Raw genomic sequence first — 24,307 nt, 5'->3', positions numbered from 1 at the left:
CTGAAGAACAGCATAGATATAGCTGGACAGTTACAGAATAAAGAACTGAGATAATTATAGTGTATACATATGGAAAAGATAAAACAAGTCAGAGAGAAGTCAATAGGCATGGATGATAAAAATGATCAATAATAATGATAATAATTGATATCTTTAAAGCAATAAACTCAATAAATACAGTGGGGAAAAGTATTAAAAGACCTAATGCAAGAAAATTTCTTTAAAAAAAATGCAACCTTAAAAATCGTGCTTATTATGTGCCGGACAATTATCTCATGTACTTGATACATGTTAACTCAAATCATCCTGAGGATTCTTTGAGGTAGGTATTATAATCATTTCTATTTTACAGATCAAAAAACAGCGGCATAAAGAGATTTGGCAACTTACTAAGGTTTTACAGCTAATAATATAAAGCCAGGCAGAATTTAATCTATCTATTGAAAAGTATTCACTGGGTTCTAGAAATACTGAACACAAAACTCACAACACCAAAATATAACAACAAGGATAAAGAAAACACTTCTCAGACATTCAGTCAGAAAATGTAAATTACTTACAAGAAGAAATTATCACACTGACCATCATCTCCACAATAATACTCAATGCCAGAAAGAGAACAGAGGCATAACTACATAGTCCTTTAGAAATAAAGTGTGACCCAAGAATAGAATGGGTAGTCAAATATAAAGGCAATATATATAAAAGAATTCAAAGAAACAGCACCAATGAGTTATTTGGAAAGAGAGAAAAATGTCTACAGTGAAATTGGGCCAATTAAACAATAAATCCCAAATAAAGAGTTCTAGGATGGACAAGCAATGGTAACAAAATATAACAAAAAAAACAAAAACCCGACATAAGCTATGAATCACGGCTACAGAAGGATACAAAATGTGATGATGTATGAACAATAATAATATAACTAAATAACAATCACACAAACTGTAAATGATAAAACAGTAAAAATCAAAATGGAAGCAAAGGAGGTGGGAGGAAGAAAAAGTGCTTGTGTCACAGGACATAATGAGATAAATCAATCATGGAACCACATGGGGTCAAATGTAATGGTGGCAACACGTGAAGGTACATCACAATTTCTTCTTGGCCTTAGAAGGGATATTTTAAGAAATGATATTTCTCATGATGAAGCAATGTTCACTTGAAGTTTAGTAATTTCTTTGATTTCTTCCTTTAATCTAAGAACAATTAAATGTAACAGTTCTTTTTAAAACAGTTGTATGATCCCATTTTGTATGAGAGTCATAGTATCTTGAGTGTCTATCCCCACCCATTCATCCATCCACCCATCCATCCATCCATCCATTGTTCTATTTATATGTGCCTAGGAGATTTTTAAAACCACAAACTATTTTTATTCTTTATCTATTTTTAAATTTTTGGGTGGGAAGAACAGAGGAAGAGGGAGAGAGAAAACCTTAATCAGAGTCCACTCCCAGCACAGAGCCCAATGTGGGGCTCGATCTAATAACCCCTAGATCATGACCTGAGACCAAATCAAGAGTCAGACGCTTAACTGACTGAGTCTTCAGGTGCCCCAAAACCACAAACTATTTTTTTAAAGCATAACCTATTTTAATTTATTTTTATTTTTTAAAAATTTTAAAAAGATTTCTTTTATTTATTTGACAGACAGAGATCACAAGTAGGCAGAGAGGCAGGCAGAAAGAGAAGGGGAAGCAGGCTCCCTGCTGAGCAGAGATCCTGATGCGGGGCTCAGTCTCAAGACCCTGAGATCATGACTTGAGCCAAAGGCAAAGGCTTAACCCACTGAGCCACTCAGGCGCCCTAAAGCATAACCTATTTTTAAAAGCAAAAACAGTAAAATGATTTTTATATAAAGAAAGTTATGATAATAGATTTGGGGAGCTGGATGGGGCTTTTAAAATCTCCTCTTTTATATGGGAAAAAAAATAAACAAAGAGATTAAATAGTAAGGGACACATAGGGACCGTTGCGATCTGAGCCAACATTCATTCCATTCTGGTATTCTGATTTTCTGTTAGGAATTTAAGCAGTACAGAAAAACATCAACAAGGATTTTTAAAAAGAAAAAGATCACACCAAATCCTACCATCTAGAAATAACCATCATTATCATTGGGTGAAGATCATTCCAGAGAATTTCATCCAGATATCCAGATATAAGAATCAGTGGATAGATGGATAAAGAGTTGAGCAGATAGGAACAATATTATAAAAATGAAAGAAGATTTTATGTGCTATTTACTAACAAAATGATTACGTTTAACTCCTAAACCATGGTATTATCCAAAGTGATGTAAGAAATCAGACCACGATCTCTCAACACAGGGCTTAGGGTCTTTGCTCCCAGTACAATGGCTTCCCCAGATGCATTCATCGCCAGGCAGATACGTACAAGTGACATCATGGTCCCACCTCCACACACATAAATATGGCCTCCTCCCCTGGTGACTTACATCATCCTGAGGTCTGGCTGAGTCTTGTCCTCACTTGCAGAAGGGACTTCCTTGCCTGACGTGTCACACCCCACTCTGACACGAAGGCACCATATGGAGCCATCAGAACACAGAGCTCAGGTGCATGCGTGAGAAGTTTTGAGGGGAAGGGCAGTTGAAGCCAAGAGGACGAAGAGAAGCAGAGGGCAGAGGGACAAGGACGTGTGTCCAAAGGGGCAGAGGCATGAACCGGCAGGCATGGGGTGTCAGGAAACAGAGCAAGAAAGAAAGAGAGTTGTGGGAGCAGTGCGGGGTGGGTGGTTGGGGAGATGTGAAGTAAAGGAAGGGCCTAGTTCCCACCCAAGACCCACAGAAGGACACTTTTCTACTGACACAACCAGTATGAACAGAAATGGGAATGCAAGAGAAACGAGTCACCTTCACTGAGATCAAGGGTGGAGGGAAAAATGACCCCAGCCCAGGAAACGGCTGGTTCAGTACGCGGACGGTCAAAATTGAGATTTAGAAAGAACCCTTATCAGAGAGGTTTACATCCAAGACACCTGGAGCAAGATGGCGCCCGGACACCTGACTGGTTCCGCTTCCTCATCCTAGGGGAGGAGGCGCTACCTTATCTGAGGACGCAGGTCAAAAGGAGCTGACAGGACACAGAACTCTGTGTGAAGACGGTGGACATCTGGAGGCCACTCTTTCACACACACAACAGCAGCATGCCCACTGGTCTGGCTGCTTCTTGGCACGCGCTGACTGGTACTGGGTACCTTGAGTGGATAGGGAAGCCGAACGAAGGCCCACCCACCTTCTCAGAACACCGGGTTCTGCGATAGCATGAATGGCGTCACCCTAAGTGAGTTTCCAACAGACACTAGTACTGTCTTGACTTCCCTCAAAGCAATATGAGAAAGGCAGGTCTATCCAAATGACATGAACTAATTTGAGCCACCTGCTTCCATTACCTTTCTCTCCCAGACCACCCTCTCATAGTACCACCAGAGGTCAACTCCCTAGTCCAAAGGCTGCATTGGCTTCTGTAGAGCCTTGCAAATTTAGCACAGAGTCCTTTGCTCGGCATTCAACTTCCTCTACATCTGGACCCTTAACCATCTCCGTAGTGTCCATTTCCTCCTTAGTCACCCAAGTGCTCCCATCACAGCGCATTACCCGGCACTTCACGCACCCACCATGGCAGACCTTTCCGGTGGGGTTCCCACAGTCAGTCATGTTTTTGTTCATTATCTATCAAAATCCCCAGGTGCCTGGGTGTCTCAGTCGGTTAAACATCAGGTCCTGATCTCGGGGTTCTGGGATCGAGCCTCCAGCCCCGCATCGGGCTCGCTGTTCAGCAGAGTCTGCTCACCCCCCCCAACTGCTGCTCCCCCTTCTCATACTCTGTCTGTCAAATAAATAAATAAATTCTTTAAAAAAAATCCTACTTGACTTACGAGGTCCAGCTCACATGTGCTGAACCCCAGAACCTCCATCAGAATAAAGCATTCCTTTCTTTCAGTGCCATGGCCATCTGACCTCTAGTTAAACTTAATATATGCTGCTTTATATTAGTTGCTGTTTAAATCTGTCTTGATTTAAACCTGTCCTTACAGGTAGTAAGTGAATTTATTGAACATCTACTGTGGATGCCAGGTGCTTTCATAGACCTTGTCTGATGTATCCTTCGGTTGCTAATATGTGGTATTGTGCTCACACATGTCGGGGGATCATAAATGTTTGTTGTATTATTCTACGAAGAGAAGGGGAATGGTTTGATTTCTGAGCTTGAGAAGGGAAGTTACTCAATAACGCTCCTTTCGGGAACTTAATGAAAAAGATGAGAAGAAGATCTATCCTGGTCAACTATGCTGGATGATACAGAGGCAGGGGGAAAAACACTTAGGCTTTGATAATTCTGTCTCCAAAAAATGCCCTAGCTGGAAAACACCTTCTCTTTTTCCACTTTGCTTTTTCTTGCCCCACCCAGGAGCTCAGCATCATGTCTCTATTCTGCCTGGAGCAAGACCTCATTAGGCTTGCTTGTTCTAGCCCTAGACCAGTCACTAATTCTCTGTGGACTTAGGCAAGATGGTGTCTCTCTGTCTGCCTGTTTGTCCTCATGTAGAATGGACAATTTGGGCTGGACGATCTCGAGGGTCCCTACCAGTTCCATAAAATCCCAAGATTCTATCTTGAATCAGCATATACAAAATGACTTGGGAATTGGCTCACTTCTCAGGCCAACCTACAAACCAAATATGGAAGATTATGTAAACAGGGCGATAGATTCCTCTGCGTGTGTGCGTGCTCTGTGAATGTTTTCTCTGTGTGTGCGTTGTGGGTGAGAGGTGGAAATTTGTTGCTCCACGAAAGTACATTTTCAAGCAATTTTAAAATGTATTCAATGAATATATGAATAGCAAAAGCATTGCTTGGTTACTCCCCATGAAGGTTTACCGTTTTTTGCTGCTGTTGTTAATAGGAAACTAATGAGGAGTAATTGTATTTAAAATTTTTACTACATTAATCTGACAATTGAGGATCACTTTAAAAACGCACAGACCTACAGAACTCAGAGATCAACGTTAACAAGTGAGTTCTCATTTACATCTAACATCTGACTCATGATCCAGAAGGATCTTCTGTTGAACAAATGAATGAATACATCAACAGTGTGGCATTAACTTCAACATAGGGAGAGGGAGGATGCAACGATCTCAATTCTAGTCAGATAATCAATGAAAACATATCACTCACTGCTTAATAGTTAGTTGATCTGGATTCAACTATTCTTTGTAAAATCGTAAATCAGACTGGACCAAAGGTCCCCTATGACAGTTTGGGGGGAAAGATGCAGTTCATAAACAAGGTATGCCCATTTACACATAGCAACCTAAACCTGAGAACCTTCACCCTAATTTTGGAGGAAATCGCCCCACATTTCTACCTCCCTGAGGATACATACAAAGTCTTCTGCCCCTCTGTTGTCAGAGAAAACCTAGAATAATAAACACGGGCTTCAGCACTGCTGGGATAAGGGTGGGACTCACGCCTTTGTTTACATCAATGTTTCCTTGAGAGATAGTTTGGATATTTCACCAAGACTGTTGGACCCAAAGCTGCATCATAATGGTCTCAAATGTGCAAGTATTTCATGGTCCCAGTAAAAAGGCTCTAACTATGTAAGGACTATTAATTTGATCTAAGTAATAACTATTTGCTTTGTAAAGGAAAAAAAATCTTAAAATATAAGAAAAAGGGGAAAAAAAGGAGAAAACAAATTTTTTTGATTGGCTAATTTTGGGTGGGGCTAGGGCAGCGTGATACGAGATTCTGAAGAAAAAGGAAATATCAATAAAGTAAAGAGAAACGAAAAAAGAAAAATAAGTGACTAATGTACCCTATTGGGTAAAACATATTCTTAATGCAAACATATGAAGAGCAAAGTACTCACGTGCCTCCAATACAAAAGACTTCATTCATTCACTAATTCACTAGCCCTAAGAAGGCCTAACCAAGCCAGGTTACAAGAAGGGGCACAGTTTATAATTCTATCAATATGATTTTAAAAAAAAGGAGTATAAAAATTCATTAAAAAACAACAACATACAAAAAGGAAAACAGAACTGGTTAATAAAATTTTGAGCCAAAAATTCAATACACTATTTTTAAGACTCAATTTCCTCACACATGTTAGCATCTTTTCACTCTATTGAATGCCTTCCTACAATCAAATATGTGTTTTATTTATTCAAAAATTCCCCCAAAAGGACATTTCCTCTAAATCTAGTTTCAATATATTAATGAAATAGGTTTGATTTTTTTGTTTGTTTTTGTAGAAATTGCTAACATTTTTTTTCCTGAAAGAAGATTTCTTCCCCAAAGTTGTATTTTTTTTTAAATTTCAGATATTTAAAAATGAATACTACTTTTTCAAGGGTCGTGTCACTATGGAGTAATTAAGATTTTAAAAAGTTAACCATCGTTATGACTCAGAAGGCCTTAATCCAATTATCAGGGTAAAGGATGAGTTGACCTTTTCCCCTCATGATCCCTGTTTCCAGTTTGGAAAAAAGAAATCTTTTTCAGAGAATACTGATACCTGAATTTACCAAAATATGATGGGCAAATTTAATAGCAGTGAAATTTTAAATAAGCTTGAATATCAATTTAAAAATATTTGTAGTCTATAAATTTTACATTTATGTATGTGCACTCCTGCAAGAAGACAGTAGTATAAAGAAGAATTTCATGTATTTATATTACATGTTTAAACCTGCCTCCAATAATTCTCCAAATTTAATTTCCCATCATCAGATTTTTTTCTTTCCTTTTTAAAATATTTTACTTTTTCTTACTTTATGCTGCTATATACATTAATTTCTTTTTTGCTCATTGGCAGTATTTTCAACAACAAAATCAGTAAATAATGGTGGTTACAACACTGAAGATTATAATTATATTACCTATTGCTTTCCTTCCAAGGATCTCAAGGTGGTTTACTAAGAGAAAATAAAATCAGTGTTCTTTCTCTTTTCACAGGATTTAGAAATTTGACAGTTATGATTTTTTTTATTGATACTGATGCTAAACCATTTTAGATAGTGCCTTTCCCACATCATCGTTAGGATTTCTCCATATTCGAGGTTGGGGATTACATTTTTATTTATTTAATGATGTTTTGATTAAACATTTTCAGATGCTGACAACTGCACAGTTCCATGATCAGTTTTTCTTAAGGAGGCAAAAAGGGTTCTAAGGTTTAATTCAGAGTTGAGGGTAACTTACTTTTGAAAAAAAAACTATCTTATTTCAAAAATAATGTCGATATTTAGCTTATTTATGTGGCAGACTGCACTTTAATTTTAAATGAAACTTAGAGGAATTTATATCTTCTAGGATCCTAGACAGCTCAAGCTAGCATGAGACTATGGTTTAACATTAGGGTACCTTGAACTACAAATGGTTAAGTTCTACCTTCTAAGTGAGAAAGACGAGTGAGTGTCTCAGCTTGTGATAGCATATGTGTGTGTGTGTGTGTGTGTGGTGTGTGTGTGTGTGTGTGCACGTGCACACATACCCACATGTACAAACAAAAATACCATAACGAAATTAACATGTGGACAGAAGTTGAGTATACATTTCAGGGTTTTGATGACATCACTGTGCTGAGATATTGGAATAATCTCCCCATACCTCTCCTTACCCCATACTCTCCATGTCATTTACTAGCTGGTGACATTTCTCCCTCACCCTCTGGGGATCTTTAATATCATGGCGTCCCTTCCCTACCTTCAGAAAATGTATATTAGCCTCCAGGAGTGGATGGCATAAAAAATATAATTCTGACCCCCTTGAAAAGAAAGAATTAACAGGCATCAGTTTCTCCTCCAGACTGCCATAAAACCTCCATTTAAAAAAAAAAAAAAAAGGAAGAAGAAAGCAAGCTGTACTAGCCAAATTTTTTCCCATACAGGTACATGTTAACAGACAACAGGAAGAGTAGGAAAAAACCCTCGTAGATATGGAAAGATTGCTCCCGGGCTGTGCCTGTCTGCCCAGGAAAATGGCAGTGAGAACAAGGTGAGCAATTGCTCAAGAAATTTATTTTAATCATATGAGCTCTCCTCTCTTCTCTGCAGCAGACATAGCATCTAAATGCAACAGGTTGGTGGTCACAATGCAAAGTATGAGAAACGAATAAAAGATTTGTGAAATCTTTGAAAAAAAATTTAATTTGGAGCAATTTGGTGACCTGGGTTTTATACTTTTCTTTGGGGGGGGTATATGATTTTTTGAGTTATGATCATTTCTGAAAATTTCCAAAAATTTGACTTAATTCTATTGTATGACTCCTCAAGCAACTATCAGAATCTACTACTTTGACTTCTTATAAGGCTCTCTTAACATATAAAAATAAAAACCACAACAAAAATATTTTTGCCAAAAGCAAAGCAGTAAATAACAGTCTCTATTTAGTGTCATGTATAATCCTTTTGTAAGAATAAATTTCACAAATAAAAGAACCTATTTTGATGTGTTATATTAAGATCTATAAATTTTATAATCTATGAACACATCAGAAAGAAAAAATAGAGATGAAATTATCCTAGTGCTAAAATATAAACTCTTACAATTTATGTTAGCAAAAAAAAAAAGCTCTCAGTTTAAAATTGTACCTGGAAAAATATTTCAATAACAATTATATTTCTAACTAAAAGTTAACTCCAAAAGGGATCTTATTTTCAAATTAAGGAATGAATTTATAAATACTAAAAGAATGTGGCACCCCTCCCCAAAATAAGCATATTAATGAATCATCACATATCTCTCTGGAAAGTTATATTTCCTTTGTGCCACATGAAAAATTGATGTTTTATATTCATAAATAAAATATCTTGTATATTTGAGCTTTGGTTAAATGATGATCTTCACTGGGGTAAATTGTCTTTAGTGTTATTCAAGTTGACTATACAGAAAACAAACAAACAAAAAAGAAACAAAAAATTTTACATTAAATCTTAGATTAGCTGAAAGGTAGCTCACTGAGAAACAAGATTTTCAATAACAGCCTATAAATTAATTTTTAAAAGAAATGCAATGAAAAAAAGAAGCACAGTTTATTTTTTAAAGTCTCCCTTCTTTTAAAAAGATTTCCCTTTCTCAGAATTCTAAAGCATCATTAAAAAATTTTAAGAAGCTAATAGCTAATCCTCAAAAAAGCAATAAACCTATATTTGTATTTCTAAAATACCACTTGTTATTTGAAGGGATAGCAATTGTTTTCATGACCACTTCATATTTAAATGTAAATATTTTTTGTGTAAAGCTATCCGAAACAGCTTTTATTCTAGACAAACTACCTAAAAGGTAATGTCAAGGGGGAAATCTCTATGAATTGGAGGATTTTATAAGCCTGCAAATACATAAAAATGCCAGATGAGTACTACAGCTTAATATGTTCTCTTAACATCCTAATTTTAATTCTTTAACATTTTAATGAACAAATTTTAATCCAGGAAGCTGCTATCAATAAAAATTTTTTCTTTCCCTTAAGAATTTTGTTATAAATGACTACCTCTGTGCCCCATTACTTACATGTTTTAAAATAAATTTTAAAAAAGTTAGGCATAAGAAAATTCATTAGAGGGAAACTATTTCTCCTTTTTATTTAAATATTATTTCATTAAAGTGAATAGTAAGATTCAGAGTCTAAAGGAGAAAGTTTGGAGGGCTATTGCTAATTCACTCTTTCTTTTAAAAATTAATTTATAGGCTGTCAATTTACTTTCTGCCCCGTAATCAGCTGAGAATTAGAATTTTCCAGACGATTTCATTTTGGTTCATCAAACCTCTACCTCTAGCAAGTAGGTTTTATGCTCTCTTTTTCTCTTCCCTAATCTAGTGTTCCTGCCACAAATTCAAAGGGTGAAGAAGACCCCTTAATTTTAAAAAAAAAAAAAAACACTCACTCCACTTTGAAACAAATAGTGAAACTACCTTTTTACTTGATTTTTTTTTCTACTAACTTGAGATCTGGGCCTGAAAGATGAGCTGACCTGGGGATCATAAGTCCTTTATAGAGCTAATCTAAGTTATTTGTCTGTTGCGGTATAAAGGGGTCATTGCCATTTGAATGACTGGCTCTTCTTAGAGGCTGGGAAGCCCTCATCAATCCCCTTCATGCTATCACTATTTGTTCAGCTCCAGATGGGTTCACGACGTCTAGAAAATCCTGGTATGATCGGACGCTCTTTGACTCAAGACTCATCTCTGACCTCATGACAATTAGTAACTTTACGTTGCTGCTTCCTTATTCGTACTTCAACATTTCCAACGAGAGCAGGACTTTATCTAGTCCTGGGTCTGCAGGGATCTGTCTTAGCCAAAACAGTGAATATCCGTGGCGTATATGCTACATGCCAGAAGTATTAGACTGCGTGTTTCCTGACATCTCATTTCATGTCTCCAACAATGTCGTTAGGAAATAGGTACCTTAATATCCCCCTTTTACAGATGACAAAACTGACTTGCAGACACAAGTTGCTTTAGGGCACGCAGCGCCAAAGAACAGAGTTGGGTAATAAAGCTCGGTCTCACTAGCAATCGAGCCCATGACTCTCAACCATTAGGTTTTACTGCTTCCTCAAACTATGCGGTCTTTATACTTCCCTTAAAAGTCTTTGAAGAATAGGGGTGCCTGGGTGGCTCAGTGGGTTAAAGCCTCTGCCTTCAGCTTAGGTCATGATCCAGGGTCCTGGGATCGAGCCCCACATTGGGCTCTCTGCTCAGCAGGGAGCCTGCTTCCTCCTCTCTCTCTGCCTGCCTCTCTGCCTACTTGTAATCTCTCTCTCTGTCAAATAAGTAAATAAAATCTTAAAAAAAAAAAAAAGTCTTCGAAGAAGAACTGCATGGACTGCAGTTGACATAAACCTGAGCTTTTAATTATGATTTTTTTAAAAAAGAAAGAAGAAAAGTAATTGAGTAGAAGCAATGGGTAGGCTCTGAGTTGAAATGGAGAGTCTATATGGGAGGCTCCAATTTCTGTGAAAATTAAATAAAATAGATGGGGATGGCCTCAGGCGTACCCCCACCGGTCTGGGGGGTGACTTGGTTCTTTTTTTCTAGTGTTATCCAGAAATGTAGAAACTACATCACATTCTCCTTATAATTACCCCTGCAGTTTGCAGCCAAGACTTAAAAGAATTACCTGATGGGACGTTAAGTGGATCGCAGGGAGGAGAAAAAAAGATCTTTTTTTTTTTTAAGGGGGTAAGAAGAGACAGAAAGTTTTCTAAGACCATGAAAAGTTGAAGCTGGAAGAAGAAAAGAACGAAGATAAAATATGTGTGAAAAGGAAAGGGAAAACATGCTTTAGGACAACAAGTGGTACCATCCAGTCCCGCCCTTTCTGTTTCTCCTTTACTGTTTCCTTGGTGGGAATCACCTAAGCCCTGAAAATTTAGGACTAGACAGAGGCTGAAAGTGAAAGGTGAGTGGCAGGCATCCTAGGTGAATCGTTTATTCTCCCTGATCAGAAAGTTCACAAGAACAACAAAAAATATAAAGAAAATGATTTGCAAAAACAATTGAGATAAATTCAATAGATTTTTTTAAAAGAACTGGAAAGCAAGGAATTAAAGGGAAATGAAACCACAAAGAGATAATCTTTGTGTAGGGATGCCTAAAGTAGAGAAAAAGATTTTCCTATCAACCCTTCTGATTTGCTCCCAGCTGGGTAATCCTGGGCACTGGCAAGCTGTGGGGCAAATGGACAGATGCTTCCAGAAAAGATTATCTTTTATCTATCACTCAGAGAATAGCTCTGTCTATATGAGGGCTGATTCTAGGATCTAAGCCTTATATGCTATTGCTATATGTGTCAAACAGAAAAAAAACCCTATAATAATAAAATTAATAATAATGATAATAAAACAAGAGCAACGAGAGAAATGTATACCGAGTACTGAGCAGGTATAAAGCACTTTCCATGCATAACCGCCTTTACTCCTCACCAGAACTTTAGGATTGCTATTACTATCCCCATTTTGCAGATGAGGAACTGGAAAAATTGAAAAGGACTGGTTTGCATGTGGATGGATTTTCCCGCACGGGAGTCTCAGCCATAGCGACCTGCTGCTCTCTTGCTCAGGTGGAAACACACACTTCCCCCTGTCCTCCCACAGTCTACCTCAAAGTCTTTACAAGGTCAGATCTGAATCCAGGCAGTGGCTTACACTGGCCCTGAGCCTCGGCCGTGCTGAGTAAGAGCGTCTACGTCTCCCTGCTAGTAAGGTTTGCATCAGCTTCTGATCAGAACTACAGTCGGTAAATGTCCTTTGCCCAAATGAAAAAAACCAAGGCCTTCATCATGGCAAGGAGGAATTCTGAGGACCCCGACGACAGCAAGGGAGAGGCTCTGAAACATGGCACTAGGATAAAACCTTTGCACACCGGCCTCTCCATGTCCATTTTGAGCCTTAGAGACTCCTAATTTCTCCCTCAGCCAGGACCTCGGTAGAATTGCCTGGAATACATGTCCTTGCTATGCTATGTGTCTCTACAACCTACAACAGACTCTTCCTGCCCTTCTCAAGGCATCCCTCTGCTGTCCAGCTGTAATGTTCCCTGGTAGTCAAAAGCACCCGCAGAAGTTCACCCGGACGTTCAGACCTTCTACTGTCCGGCTCCAGTACAAACCTCTCTTCCCTCCACCGCTTGCCAGACTCTGCTGAGAAGACTTAGCCTAAAAGATGGATTGTCGTCTGGAAATTCTACAGGTACAGGCTTGGTTGGGCCATGAAACTTCTCATCTGCTTCTGTCCCTCGGCTCCATGCCTGCCTTGCCTTTTGGTTACTCATTTTTCTATTCAACATTTGCCTAGCGGTTTGCATATTGAGTAAGCTCCAGATATTTGTTCTCCAACAAAGGGGGGGCCTAACATGGTGACAAAAATGCAACAGGGAGCTAGTAGGAAAAAAAAAAAGGAGCAACTAAAAATCGAGCTTTGGCGCTGCAATCTAAGCCTCAAATCTTCATATGGTAAAATGTAGGCCTCAGAGACTAACTAGACAAACAAATTTTAATTTGTGGTTCATGGAGCTTAGGGAGGTCATGAACCCCCTGAAATTATATGTAAAATACCTGTGTTATTTTTGTTTTCCTTTTTTATTCTTGTTTTGTTTTTCTGGGAGGAAGTTCCTAGCTTCATTGGATTATCAAAGGGAGAATAAATTATTTTTATCTCCAATACCTATAAAAAGGCCTGATCCATACTAGGAACTCAGTAAAAGTTTGTTGAATGAATGAATGGATGAGGGGTCTGAGCTCTGAAGCATCTAATTCTATAGACGGAGAAATTAAGGCCTAGAAAGGATATAATTGTTTTCCCGTAAGGTCATGAACCTAAGTAGTCAGGACCAGACAGAATGAGCTCTTTCAACTCTTTCGACTGCTAGACAGCCCTGTTGATTTGCTTTTTCTTTTTTTTTTTTTAAGATTTTATTTATTTATTTGACAGAGAGAAATCACAAGTAGATGGAGAAGCAGGCAGAGAGAGAGAGAGGGAAGCAGGCTCCCTGCTGAGCAGAGAGCCCGATGCGGGACTTGATCCCAGGACCCTGAGATCATGACCTGAGCCGAAGGCAGCGGCTTAACCCTCTGAGCCACCCAGGTGCCCCACTGATTTGCTTTTTCACCTAGTTGTATCTTTCACTGCATTTCATTTTTCTTCCTTCCAAACTATTGCTTTTTAAGCAAAGAAATGCATCTCATTTGCTAGTTTTAAATCTGCCAACAAGTGCCCGTCCCAAAAGGGGAGATGGAATGGGGGGGCAAACAGTGGGGAGAGTCTATGAAAAAGGCCACCAGAATGATGTATTTGTCATGGTGCTCAAAGCATGGTTATTTTTCCTATGTGCTGGGGACAGGATCACTCTCATGGCATTGAAATCGCAGTCAGTGATGGAAATATACAAAGATGAAAGAGTGGAGTTAAATCTGGGGGCTAGAAGGAAGTCTTAAGCTTAAAACTGGCCAGGCCAAGCATCAGTCCGACAAGCAAATGAGCTGTGGCTTTCTGGAAGGTGTCTGAGGAATGGAGATCAACAGATCCTCTGCTCTGTTGGAAAGTTCCTTTTGAGGGTCTTCCTTGCTTGTAAAGTTATTAGGAGATCCTGGGAAAATTCAAATTGGACCTTGCTACTCTCCTAACAGCTCAAAAGCAAGACCAGCAGGCAAGAAGGAAGGGATTCAAATGCCACTTAGAGAAGAGAAATAGGGGAGAGGGGCCCAGGCCTCAGAGAGCTGCTTCATGCTGGGACAGTTTCTGAAAGAGACCAATAACTTGAATTCTATGACACAGCAAATTTCTCGTGCTGATGACTTCCTCGGCAAAAGGAGGCCAACATGGAGGCTCTGAGTTCAGGCCATGTCAGAAGAGAGAGAGAGAGAGACAGAGAGACAGAGAGAGAGAGAGAGGAGAGTTGTGCCTAACCTAGGGATGCCTCCAGAATGCTAATGGCCAGCAGAAGAAACTTCCAGTATACTCTTCTTTGAACTCTGGCATCCTAAATGCAAGTCATTTTGGAAGGGAATCTGTTACAATGCCCTAGATCATGTTTATTGATTGTCTTATCATTTGGCAATGGTCAGAAATATTCAGTAAAAAGAAAGAACCCAGAGTAGACAAAAAACAATCTGAGTTTGAGCCCCAGCTGTGTGACTTTGGTAAAATCACTCAACCTCTCTGAACTTCTGTTTCTTGATTTGTGAAATGAAGGAACTGGTCTATATATCCTCTATAGCTCTTTCTAACCTTTGCATACTTAATATTGTATCTAAGTTTGAGGTTGAACCCATAGACAGATTTTTTTCAAACATGATTAGAAGAGGTTACCCTTCAGGCAAGAAAAGCCCACCCAATGTATTATTTTCTTACATTTCTCTGCAATGCAACTGCAATATCAGTTAAGGGGGGGCGGGGAGAGGGAAATATTAACCTCTTAGAGTGAACAACAACCCTATTGCACAAAGACACTTGCTGTAAATTTCAGACCCTTATATTAAAAAGGGGAATTTAAAGGAAGTTAAGGTCAGGGAATGATTTGAAGACCTTGCCCTCACTTTACAGGGTAGGATTATGGAGGATCCCAGTCAATTTATTTGTTCTTTGAGTTCCACTTGAAAAATGTAAACATTTCCAAAAAACTCATGTGGCATTTAATACATACAACAAATAGGTCTGTTGCATAATGACCCGAAGGTCTTCTATGTAATGGGCTTCTGTTCTGCCATGAGCCTCAAGTTTCCGTCTAAGATTTCTGGCAGTTTCCTACATTTTGCTCACATAACATCCAAGGATTAGCCAGGTAGCTCGCATTCTCCCTTCCTTACAAATCTAACTGCCCTGGGCTTTCCAAAATCCTCTGCCACGCTAGAACTGAACTCCCCAATAAGAATGCACAGTATGACTCTGAAGCTCAGAAAGGCAGCTAACAAAAGCTCTATAGCAGAGAATTTTGCTGGTTAATAGGAAAAGTAAAAATATTTAGAGTTTAATGCCTTACCCCTCAAAAAAAAAAAAAAAGAATAACCTAAAACGTTTCCTACCTGTCCTATGCTGAACTTTAGTTAAGGAGAAATAACTCAACATGTCAGTTTCTTCGGAGAAACTGAGCTCAGCAAATAACTTTTCAACTCTACACATCGCTGTCCCCCCACCCCCGCCAGAGGCCTGAAACAGCCTAGGAAGTGGGGGGTGGAGAGGGAACCCTGCACCCCATGGATGAGGTCCTGTAGGCCTCAGTCCTAGGGACATCTGCACACCCAGGCCCAAGCCCTTGGAGGAGACAAAATAGGAAGGGGCCTGCTTCAGAGGAGACTGTGTCTTTCCTAACGACCTCGGTGACGGGTGCCTTTCTTTGCCAAAGGTTAAGCCATTGAGGACAGCCCTCAGCACCGGATCCCTGATCTCCCTGTGCTGTATCACCAAGTGGGTATGGAGTCTCCTTGGTTCTGCCCAGGCCAAGGGTCGTGCGCTGAGGGATCTTTGCACTCACCTGGGACTCTGGAGCTCACAGTGTTCAGACTCTTCAGTTCCGTGGCCTCCCAGACTCCTGCCTCCAGTGGCCACCCCTCACGTAGACCCCCGGCTGGCAGGACAGGTCTGACTACCTGAAAAGGCAAAAAGATGGGTAGGGTTACTCTGCTGGCTTGGGAGGAGAATAGGAGAGACTGGGACATTTTCTAGGAAATCAAGGAGTGGGTCGGCTGAAGGTAGGGAAAAGGGCAGAGGGGTGCCAAGCAGGGGTGCTGATGCCCCAGGAGAGCTTTTCAGAGATGCTCACAAAGTCCCTCCGCACACCCCTCCTCCCACCATCCCCCCCCCCCGTTTGGGAAGTCCCTGGGACAAAGAAGAGGGTCTGGTCTGAGATTGCAGCAAGTGTGCCCAGCACTTTTGACTCAATCCCAATCCCTTCCTTTGCCTCCAACCTAAGGCAGATAAGGCAGAAGAACTCAAAGCAGCAGGTCTTGGAAAGAGGATAGAAGGGGCAAAGGGGCCAAAAGGAGAAAACCTGGTGCCAGTCATGGGTGGGGAGGAGAGACAGAAGGGGAGAAGTGTGGGTGCTGGGCAACCAAAAGGGGGTCTTGAGGGTGGCTGAGGGCAGAACCCCCTAGCCTGCCCCAGCCACTAGGGGGCAGATGGCCGGGTGAGAGGGTGAATTTCTTAGGTGCCTTCACCCCTTCCTTAGCTCCAGAGACAACGTCTCGTCTTGATTTTTCTAACACAGTCAAACACTAAGCTATCTGACTGGGCATGAGGAGCCAAGTTTCCTCAGGGGCTTCTCGGACACGTCCCATTCCCCACGGAGAAGCCCACTGGGTGAGGAAGGGTCTCCAGCTGTCACCCCTACCCACTTCTCTATAGGGACTCCAGAGTTTGACATCAGAGGCAAGTGCCTAGAAGTTTCCATCAGGCCCCTGGCTTACTGGGTGACGTGGCTTTTTTTCAAGAGGGGTGTGCATTAGCAGTTGGAAGGTTCTAAGAGATTACCCCCTCCCGCCCCCTTCCTCAGCAAAGGCAGAGTGGGGAGAAAGGGGGAGATCAGCTCCCACTGGCCTCGGGCTGACGCAGCTGCTTTGAGGAGGAAGGAAAGAGGCACAAAAAGCCACAGATTTTCACTTATTGTGAAGGGAAAGGGGAGGGGGTCCTTTCCTCTGTTCCCACCCGGACGGAGACACCCCTCTCCGCCAAGTCCCCCGCGCCCGGCCGGGATCAAAAGTGAGCAGCCCGGGCCAGCAGGCAGCTGCCTCAAGGCAGCAACAGTTGTCTGGCTGAGGCGAGGCGAGCCAAGGACTCGCTCTGGCGCGCACGACGCCGGCTTCGGTCAGTGCTCCGGGGCTCTGGAGCCCCTGCCTCAAACCCAGCCTCCGTGGGAGAAGTGAGGGGACTGGGGACGCAGTAACCCCGAACAGCCTGAGCGCCGGTGGCTCAATCTCTTCTGTGCAAGTTCACTTGTCCTAGGTCACCTCTCTCCCAAATCAGCGGAGATTCAGCCTTTTGGGGCGAGGAGGGCTTTCAGGCTGGGGGGAGGTGGGAGATGTAAGAAGCAAAAGACAAAAAAAGAGCCGAAGGGACACAGGGTGAAGCTATTTTTAGCCTAACGTGGCTCTTGCGCTTCTTCCTCCGCGGGAGCTATCGCTCCACAGACGGCCCCAGGTGAGAGGCAGGGAGGAAAACCCCCCAGGGTTTTTGCTTTTGCTCCATCTCCTCTGCAGATCTTAGGAACCCTTTTACTCTCTCCGAAAACGCAATCAGGAAGGGAAAATCTCCTTTATCTGGGGAGAGGGGCTCTCATTTAGCCTCAGAGGTTCAAGTCCTCGCCTTCGGTGACTTCTCTGTGCCTTCTCGCAGGCTGAGCTATAAAAGATAGACTCTGTCCAGCACTCTCGGACTCCGCAGCCTTTTCCTTTTTCGGCAGACGATAGAGTCTGGGTGCTTGGCTAACGGAGAGGGGAATAATGGTGGGCATTTAATTTGCTGGAAGAACGTTGGTTGGGGTGCGGGGGGAATTCAGGCCCTCCCCGAAAATGGGAAGCTTCACGGCCCTCGGATCTTAGGCTTTCATATCCCTAGACTCATCCTCTATCCGTGTCCATCCCTGTGGGCGCCTGTGTATGTCTGTGTGTCCTTCTGGTCCAGTCCCTAAGGGCGTCTAGTACTGTTTCTAGCTGGCGAAGGACACGGGGCACAAAGCATGACGAAGGCCTGATTTGTGCCACTTGTAACCGAAGTGGTAACGACTGCAAGGGAAGGAGGGGGACCCACAGACGATCCTCAACCCTGCAGCTCTGCCTCCCTCCCCAGGACGGGGCGCCTGGAGAGGCCAAAACAGGGCTGCTGCTGCTACTGCTAAGCTGCTGAGTCGGGTACAACCACATCTCTCAAAAGCTCCTTCTCTGCGGGGGTTTCCCCAGTTTTCGCCTGTTTTACCCCCTTCCGTGCTACTTAGTTTTGAAAAAGATGAAATGGGAGAGACCTGAGGCTGCAAAACGCCCCACATTAGGTTGGAAGCAGGTGCGGGACGAAGAAGAGACTCCGGGGAGCGGGCGGTGCCTGGGTGTTTTCCCTCTTTTTCCGAGCTACCCAATTCGCCGCGGCTCGCCGCACCTCCGGGTCCCCCACGCTAGGACAGAAGATGCTGAAGGCCTCCCGCTCTTCCCTCAAGGGCTTTCCCACCCCTATATTGCAGAGTTGGATCCTTAGGGTCAAAAATGACCAGAACATGTCCTAACCTGATTTATATTCCAGGTACTGACTTAGCCTTATGATATGATTCCCCCCCCCTTTTTTTTTGCAGTGGGTGAATAGGGTTATTCGGGGTGTGGGCGGGGGTAGGGGGAAGACACAACTTCTGTAAACTTTTATTGTATTTTAGCTTCTTTCCACTTCTCCGAAAACACACGCACACTGCCTGCTTCAATTCCCCCTGTGATACAAAGTCGATTTAAAAGTTGGGGGCGGGGGACCCGCGCGGAAGACAGGCGGGTGACCAATGCCTCAGGGAGCGCGGGAAGGACGGGAGGGAAAGGATTGTTTCTGCCGTGGAAAACGGGGAAAGGGCTGGGAAAGGCTCGGACAGAGCCGCTTCGGGAAGGTGCGGGCTTCGGCTATCGCTGCCTGCTGCGGTCTTCTCGACGAGCGCGCCCTCCGCGAATGCTTTTTGGGGTAAGGGCTTCCGGCTATTGAGTTATGTACAGCAAGCCCAGACCGCAAAAAGATTCGCGAAGGGCAGAGTCTGCTGGCTTCTTCAGTCCGCCGCCGCCGCCGCCTTCAGCCCAGGATGTCTCCGAACCCCGGAGCCGAGCCCGCTGGGTCTCCCCAGCGCGCTCCATCGCGGCTCTGCCTTCCCACCCTGCGCGCCGCCCGCCCCCCTGCCGCCCCTCCCTGAACCCCCCGACCCATCCTTGCGTTTCTTTACACCGTCCGCGACCCCCCAACTCAGCCCGCACAGACGCGAGCGAGGTGTGTGGAGGGCGAGAAGAGGAGCGCGGAGGGGAACCAGGGATCCCGGCGCCCAGCCTCCACCCCTCTTCCGTAGACTCAGCACCCCGAGCTTCCCCGCCTATCTGGTCTACCATCCCCATTCCCCTCTCAGGGTTCTGCCAGCCCCGGCTGCAAGGTCGCGGATCTCTGAACAGGTACAGTTCGGATTTCCCCTGAACCCGCTCTTGTCCCTTCTAGTCCCCAAGCCGAGGTTCCAGCCGTGACTACAGGCGCTGCGTAAAGAGAAAAACTCCCCCAGAGCACTAAATAAATACAGACGAGGCCGCCAGCTCATTGGTGCGGACTAAAATCGTCACCCACCAATCAGGAAAGAGCTCACATTTCCCTTTTTTTTTTTTTTCCAGAAGGGGGAGGGAGGAAAAAAAAATATTTCCATTTCTAATTATTCAACAAAACCCAGACTGGAACACATTAAAATCTTGTTGTTGCAAAAAGCTGGCCAAGACCCCTACCCCCATTCCAGCCCAAACGAGGAGAGGGTGCAAGATATTGAGCAAGGGAAGATTCAAGAGAGACAGACCTCTCCCAACGGGACCCAAGCCAGAAGACTCAGACAGAAGACGACAGGCAAGATGAACATAAAATAAACCCAAACTCCACGCTAGTCAACCTATTTCTAGAAAAATGAGAATGTCTCAATCCCACCCTCAAAAAAAAAAAAAAGTTCTGAATGCTCAAGAGAAATGGTGAAGCTCCTCCCTCTGTACCCCCTTCAAACCCGTCTAGATATTGGGTGTCTAATGCCCCACTCGCCTCAGGTGCCCTTTCATTGCTGCAGCACCCCCCTTCCTCCCCATTCTGCAGAAGGTTGAGGGGAACAACAAGGGACGAGCCCCTCACTGATCGCCGGCTCCCACAACGACGGGAGATTCCAGCATTTGCGGGAGGAAAGAGAGGGGAGCGGAAGGGAGACAGGGTTGGAAGGAGGAGGGTGATCCCTTTTTTTCGTTCTCCCTCCTTCCCTCTCCCCAGTCTCAGTCTAGGCCCCCTCTGCCATCCCATCCATCCAAACTTCGAGGGGCTGGTCTCTTTCCTCCCAGTGCAGCGCCACCCTTCCCATGTCTGCTCTTGCCCGCCCCCCCCCCCGCGCCCAGTATCCAAGAAGGGTGTGGGCAAAGGAATGTTCAGATCACCTCCCTCACAACAGTAGCCCCCCAGTGGGGAAAAACCCAGCCAGGGTGGGATGCTGCAAACATTGCAAGAAAGTTGCCATATTTGTTCTCTGCCACCCTGGAATCGACGTGCGGGCGGGCGCGGGCGCACACACGCTCTTGCTCTGCAAGCCCGGAATAAACGTATCTAGTCGAAGTAGTCACTGTCTCCAAGTCCCTGTCGACCCACCCCCTCCGCCCATCCATCACCCTCCGCAGCTCTGCGACCCACCCACTCTCCCACGGCATCCCCTCGGCTAGGCGACCGACAGACGCACGCACACACCCCCCGAGCGTCGGCGCGCCCAGCGCGCCAGAGGGGGCTCCACCGTCTGCGCCTGCCGCCGCTGCGGCGCGGGGCAACTGGGAAAAAAAAGTTCTGCTCAGCCGACCAGTGAACCTACAGACCACCAGCCGACCAGTGTATCAGCCCCTTCCTCCTTACCTCGGTCCGGAGGCCCCGAGAGCGCGCTGGTCCCGTCCGCACTGCAGCCAGCTTGAAGGAGTCCCTTTCCAACCGGCCCGCTCCCCTCCCGCCCCTCCCCACCCCCCACGGGTGTTTGCCCAGCGGCAAAGCAGGCTCTTCCAGGTAAGTATATAAGTTACTGTACTGTGTGGGAGGGTCACGATCTTGGTAATTGCTGCTTTCCGAGCTTAACCCCTGCGTTCCTGCTTTCCTCCAACTTGTTGAGGACTCGTCGGGTAGCGGGAGAGCGAGCGAGCGCGCCAGAGAGCGCGCCGGCCGGGAGGGGGTAGAGAGGTGCACCGGGCCGAGTAGGGAGAGCGAGACAGCGAGCGGCGGAGTTCAAATGCCCCCCTGGCAGCGGTTTTCATTGGATAGGTCTTCCCCCCCACCCCCGTCTCCCCTGGCTTGCCCCCCCCCCCAGTCTCCCATGTAGGGGACGTCTCCAGGCAAAGTCACGATTCCTTCTCAGTTCGGAATGAACTGTGACTAGAGCCATGACGCAGCCAGCGCGCATTACTCACTTTTTGCAGTCACGACTTGGGAATCCGTGCTGGTTCCAACCAAAATTACACCGCTACCATTGAATTATTTAATAGGATCCAGTTCGGGGGTAAACTTGTGCATTGTGCCAAGGGATGGGGGACGAGGGATGGGGGAAACGAGGACAGGGGGCATCTCCCCTCCCCTTCATGACTTTTGGACCACCCCCACCCCCACCCCCACCAGAGCTCCACGTGCTGCAAGTGTTTTATTAGCCTACCACCCTTCCCGGCCCCAGCTGCTTCCCCCTACCCAGCTACTTCCTTTGCAAATGTGGCAGAATTTGTAAACACAACCACGCAACTTTCAGGACAGAGAGGGGCGAGGCTTGGGTAAAGAAACCAGTAGGTCCGGGTGAATGACGAGGAGGCCGAGGGGTGGGCCGAGAGGCTGCGAGCAGCTTTGGTTTGAGCTGAATTGTCAAGACATAGTGTGGGTTGCAGCGTTATTTGTGTTATTCTCCACAACATCGGTAACAGCCCTTGTTACTATTATGAGTTGACGAATACTCAGTCTTAACCAGGGAATCTTTCAGAAAGGGACTGCTTCTGAACTAAAAATAACTCGACCCACCCTCTTTATTTTCCCCCTGAGGGCTGCACCTTGGGTGCCCTGTGTGGGGGTCAGGTCACTAAAGCCAGAGACTGTGGCTGGGTTAATATGGGGCAGAGGGAGCACGGAGTACCTGGGCTCTCCTCTCTCGCCTGAAGGCTATCCCCTTCAGATACTTACCTCACCATCCCGAGTTTATTTTTTTTTAATTATGTAGAAAATATCCCTGTATGCACACAAGCTTATCGCAGATCTGCAAGATTCATTTCCCCTACCATGTACAGACCACTTTTGTGGGCCAGTTAGAGGACGCATTATTATTCCTCTAGGAGTTAATCAGTATGAATGTCTTTGCGTGCTTGTGATAGTCATCCCCCCTCTGGCCTCTGATAACCTTCCTCCCTCCTCACCTGTCTGGCTACAGGTTTGGTCAAAGTGTCTGGAGCCGATTGCAATGAATCTCACTCTGGGTCGATCCCATAACCCCAGGGAGTGGATGGTCTCCCCAGTAACATTTAGCAACTTGGAGAAGAACCCCCATTCCCCAGTTTCTCTCGGAGTCGGTTTTCAGAAACCCTTGGCTTTTGACTTTAAGGCACCACGCGTTGTTCCCAAGCCTGGATTTTCTGCGCATCGCACCAGCAACTCCTGTGCTTTGGCTTCTAATTCATTCATTCCACAACTCATTTGGGGCTCCTATGACTAGGACGCGAAGGAAAGGGGAATGATAAGAAAAATGCCATAATGCACAGACACATCCTTACACACCTTACGGGAATTGCAGAATGTGGGAGCGTTGGGGCCATGAAGTGGGAGTGAGGAGGGTCCAAATAAAGCAACCTATAGTCTCTTATTTTGAGAGTCACCATCACCGGAGAGAAATCTTTCAAACCCACTGGCGGGAAGGTGCAGGAGCCTGGGAATGGAGACCCAGATAGAAACTGGCCTTTGCGGAGAAAGCCGGTAAGCCACCGGCTTTCAGTTCCTGGAGCGCTGGGCCTTGGCTCATCCTCGAATCTAACACTTCGCTCCCCCCTCCTTTAAATTTTTTTCCCTTTCCTTCCCACTCACCCCTCCTTTTCCCCCAAGCTCTCACCGAAGTCACGACTCTCCCCTTTGAACATCCTTAACCCCCTCCTTTCCGAGTCCCTCTTCTGCATCCAGGGCGGGGCTATCCGCAGCTGGCGCCAACCCCGCCCCCTGGCGCTTGGAGCTGAACTCGCGGAGGACGAAGGAATTTTCAGCACCTGCCTTCTATGGACAGCTACCGCGCCCTGAGCCTTCCCGGGGCCCGGGTCTCAGTCCTCGGGCTCCAGGAACCGAGCGAGTAGGGAAGTTTGTGAAAGGAATGGAGATTTTACCCTCTCTTTACCGCCCAGCCCCATCCATGCAATTTTAATCTATATCACATCGCCTCCATTAATGTCACAGAAAAATGATCCATTAAGTGGTATCTGAGCACCCTTTAAGACAGAGAAAATGGGGAGTGGAGGGGGGCAGTCGAGAGAACCGGGCTCAACAGCGCCGACCCATAAAGAGAGAGAGAGTTGCAGCAGCTATTGATTCAGAGATTCGTCAGGGTGATTCCCAGCTCTGCAAGAATTCCCCCTTTCAGTTCCTTTGCATGCAGCCCCAAATTCATTATGCACACACACAGCTATACCCCTCACCCTCCACTCAGTCCCACCCTCTTCCTTCAGAAAGGGGTATAAAGGCAGCCAAAAAAAGAACCCCAGAGCATGCACAAAGTAAGCCTCAGCTCATACAGTCTGCGGCATGCACATGACATAATATTACTTACCCAAACGGGAACTCCTTAAGAGAGAGAAAGAGAAACACAGGGGGAGGGAAGAGAAAGTGGAGGAGAGAGGGAGACAGAAGAGAGGAGAGGAAAAATCCAACAATTAATTTCCAGACATAGTTGGGGGGGGCAATGCGGTGATGTCCAGGTTTTCTTCCACCCGCGCTGGCTTTTTATCCAGTACAGCCCTCGGTCTATTTCTGGAACACGATCAAACCCTGATGCTATTTTTAGCAAGTACTGAAAAAACCTCCACACACAAAGGCATTTCGCTGGAAC

General features: G+C 44.7%; 1 long non-coding RNA gene across 2 annotated transcripts in view; it reads right to left on the bottom strand.

Annotated features, from left to right (window-relative positions):
* Positions 1-24,045, bottom strand: part of LOC122912856 — a 95,352-nt gene extending 71,307 nt beyond the window's left edge. Inside the window, exons 1-2 of one of the 2 annotated variants that reach the window (XR_006385684.1) lie at positions 24,029-24,045; positions 16,010-16,124 (exon numbers count right to left, since the gene is read on the bottom strand). This is a non-coding gene — a long non-coding RNA (uncharacterized LOC122912856). Of the gene's footprint in view, positions 1-16,009; positions 16,125-21,114; positions 21,198-24,028 lie in introns of those variants that run through there. The other variant, XR_006385685.1, reaches the window with a different exon arrangement.
* Between the last annotated feature and the right edge of the window lie 262 nt (positions 24,046-24,307).

Source organism: Neovison vison, chromosome 7 (genome assembly GCF_020171115.1).
Source record: "Neovison vison isolate M4711 chromosome 7, ASM_NN_V1, whole genome shotgun sequence".
NCBI classification, from domain to species: domain Eukaryota; kingdom Metazoa; phylum Chordata; class Mammalia; order Carnivora; family Mustelidae; genus Neogale; species Neogale vison.
This window is presented reverse-complemented; position numbering and strand designations above follow the sequence as displayed.